We start from the raw sequence: 3,957 nt of genomic DNA on the forward strand, positions 1-3,957 counted from the left end.
CACACACGTTTCGGTATTAATTTCTGTCTCAGTTTGGATTCCTCTTTCATTCTTCTCCGTGTTCGATAAAAATAAGATACCAGACAATGCACCGAATTCGAATACAGACTGGAAACTATTGAAGACGCGCTGGTGCTCCAGCATGGCTACAGTGCAATGATCGAAAGCTGTAAAAAAAAAAAAAAAAAAAAAAAAATTAACTGACACATATGTGAAACGTAAGTCCGTGCGTGTACGTACGTACGTGTGCGCGCGCGTTTGCGTATGTGTGTGTGTGACGGAAGGAGAAATGAAAGTGTTGATTCCTAAAAGACTTGAAAGGTCAACGGATAAAATGACATGACTTTGGAGAATCACATGATGATAAGAGTGAAAATGTACAAATACTTCAAGCCCCTCGCAACATCCCTTTGTTTTCTCAGGGCACTCACTTCTAATTGACATTTTCCTGAATAACAAACATTCTTCTCTCTCCTCTCATTATCTCGCTTCATCTCTCTTTAACTTTTTTCTCTTTTTCTTTTTTTTATCTATCCTTTCCTTTGTTTTCCATTTTTGGCTCTTCTTTTCGCTCTTCAATTTCCCTTTCTTCCACTGTTTCTTTTTCTTTCCTATCTATCTATCTATCTATCTATCTATCTATCTATCTATCTATCTATCTATCTATCTATCTCACTTGCTGTTTGTCTGTCAGTCAGTCAATCTGTCTATTTTTGTCTCTGTCTCTGTCTCTCTCTCTCAATCTGTCTGTCTGTCTGTCTGACTTCTTGCTTTGCTTGTTTGTTTGTTTGTTTCTTTCGTTCGTTCTTTCATCATTCGGTTTCACTGTCTTGCTCGTCCTCCATTCGAAATTGGACCTAAAAGAAATAACTTCTTTGTTGACTTTATTCATTTTCCTTCTTATTTTTCTCTTAATATATTAAAGTTATATGAAAAAATATTTCGATGAATTTTATAGTGCACAGGCTGTGTGGTAAGTAGCTTGCTTACCAACCACATGGTTCTGGGTTCAGTCCCACTGCGTGGCACCTTGGACAAGTGTCTTCTACTATAGCCTCGGGCCGGCGGCCAAAGCCTTGTGAGTGGATTTGGTAGACGGAAACTGAAAGAAGCTCGTCGTATATATGCATGTGTGTGTATATGTTTGTGTGTCTTTGTTTGTCCCCCCCCCCCAACATCACTTGACAACCGATGCTGGTGTGTTTAGGTCCCCGTAACTTAGCGGTTCGGCTAAAGAGACCGATAGAATAAGTACTAGGCTTACAAAGAATAAGTCCTGGGGTCGATTAGCTCGACTAAAAGGCGGTGCTCCAGCATGGCCACGGTCAAATGACTGAAACAAGTAAACAGAGTATAAAAGAGTAAACAAACATGTATGATTTATTATAGAAATCCTAATAATTAGGATGTCGTTGCGAATCTGGAGAAGCCATCAAACTATCAACGGACCAATTGATGTCTATGCAAATAGCATCATTGCGATGGGCCGTGCTTATCGTAGGGAATGGAAGCTCAGAGCTTCTAAGGAGTGGAAATACAGAGACTATTCTTGTAAACAACGGGGACATAGAATTTATCAGCGTAGATAGCAGCGATGTAGAGTTTAGCTTTGTCGATAGAAGATGAATAGATTTTTTTAATCTTGTCCTGGATGTAACTTTAAACTGCATCCGATTGTAGGGCCCTAGTCCAAGGTTCTGAAGAATGTGGAACCACCTCATAGCCATTATAGTTCCCTATATGACTGTTACTCTTTTACTCTTTCACTTGTTTCAGTCATTTGACTGTGGCCATGCTGGAGAACCGCCTTTTAGTCGAGCAAATCGACCACAGGACCTATTCTTTGGAAGCCTAGTACTTATTCTATCGGTCTCTTTTGCCGAACCGCTATGTTACGGGGACGTAAACACACCAGCATCAGTTGTCAAGCGATGTTGGACACACACACACACACACACACACACACACATACATACATGTATACGACGAGCTTCTTTCAGTTTCCGTCTATCAAATCCACTCACAAGGCTTTGGTCGGCCCGCGGCTAAAGTAGAAGACACTTGCCCAAGGTGCCACGCAGTGGGAATGAACCCGGAACCATGTGGTTGGTAAGCAAGCTACTTACCACACAGCCACTCCTGCGCCTATTGACAATTTTTACTGCTTTGTAGGAGTAATAATCCTCACCTTTTCTGCTGTTTTAACTGCGTTCGAAATATCACATTCTTGTCTGTAATCGTACGATACACATTCGATGATTCTGAAAACCAAATGTGAGTTTGTTTATATATACACACGCAAATTCTTTTTGCCTCAGCATGGCCACAGTCCAATGACTGCAATAAGGAAAAACAGAAAAGAAACACCGAAAAGTTGAAGTTAATGACTTGGAATATATTATATACTTAATGACTCTGGTACCGTTAGTTCAAACGTTGCCTGGTTCAATTTTACCGAGAAATCCGAGAAATTAGTAAACAATCAAATGGAGTGAAAAATTATTTGATCTTTGTCATGGCTGCCACTGCCACTGCTACTGCTACTGCTACTGCTACTGCTACTGCTACAACTGCTGCTACAACTGCTGCTGCTTCTTCTGCTGCTGCTGCTGTTGTTGTTGCTGAGCAGAGCTATGAGCAGAAATTTCAATGCAAGGCTGTAATAATGTACCTTGGACTACATTATTATAATGTATCTAACGCTAGGATTTTGAGGGAGATTTGTGTGCTGTGTCTATCAGACCGAGTGACCACGTAAGAGATTTCTTGGGTGGGTTGGTTCTTTACTCGAACTTTTGTGACCTGAAGATAAATCGTGAATGGAAAATTGGTTTTCCTAACCTTTAACCCTAGAAACATTCGTTAGCGAAGCCATTAGAAACAAGACAAAACGAAAACAAAAACAAAACAACAAACAAAACAAAACAGCAATAAAACTAGTGTTATATATCACAACTACAAATATTACAACAACAACAACAACGACTGCAGCAGCAGCAGCAGCAACAGCAGCATAGAATAAAAAATAAAAATAAAACTTCATAGAGGAATGCATCATGCCTAAGCGGGATATTTCATCTACACAAACGTATGTATGTATGTATGTATGTATGTATGTATGTATGTATGTATGTATGTATGTGTGTATGTAGGTATCCATGTATGTATGGAAGCAAGTGTGTATGCATCTATGTATGCATGCATGTAAGCATGTGTGTATGTATGGCCGTGTGTATGTGTTGTGTCGACGCCCCCAGGCACACAAATACACACACACACACACACACACACAAATACACACACACGCGACAGTTTTCTTTCGGTTTTCGTCTACCAAATCCATTCACGCGTGTGCGTGTGCGTGTGTGTGTGTGTGTGTGTGTGTGTGTGTGTGTGTGTGTGTAAAATAGGGTGGCCGTCACTCGCAAGCGAGCATGATATTGAATCAAGTACTCTGCTTTCGCTAATTGTTTTAGGTAACTATGTTTCCATGGGGCCCTGTCGGTTGTTCAACCTTTGATCCTGCGGAAGATCACAGATGTGACAACTGAATGGAGAAAGGGCAGCATCGGTATTTGCTGAAGGTCACAATGCATCGCCCTGCCCAGGAATTGAACCCGAGAATTTATAGTCGTGAAGCCAAAACCTTAACCACCTGACAATACACATATTATGTCTACCTGTGCATCTATCTATCTATCTATCTATCTATCTATCTATCTATCTATCTATCTATCTATCTATCTATCTATCTATTTATATAAATAAGGATAAGATCGATATTTAAAATATTGATCTTATCAAGTGGTCAGCATGGGAATAAAAACCATCAAAGGTAATAATTATTTAAAATTATAATACAGGGTATCAAGAGATACCACCACGCTGAAAAAATAGCAGTCAAATCCTGACTCTAAAACCACAATAAATGTCCGCATGGCACGATTGGCGAAGACG

Source organism: Octopus bimaculoides, chromosome 20, assembly GCF_001194135.2.
Source record: "Octopus bimaculoides isolate UCB-OBI-ISO-001 chromosome 20, ASM119413v2, whole genome shotgun sequence".
Lineage (NCBI taxonomy): Eukaryota > Metazoa > Mollusca > Cephalopoda > Octopoda > Octopodidae > Octopus > Octopus bimaculoides.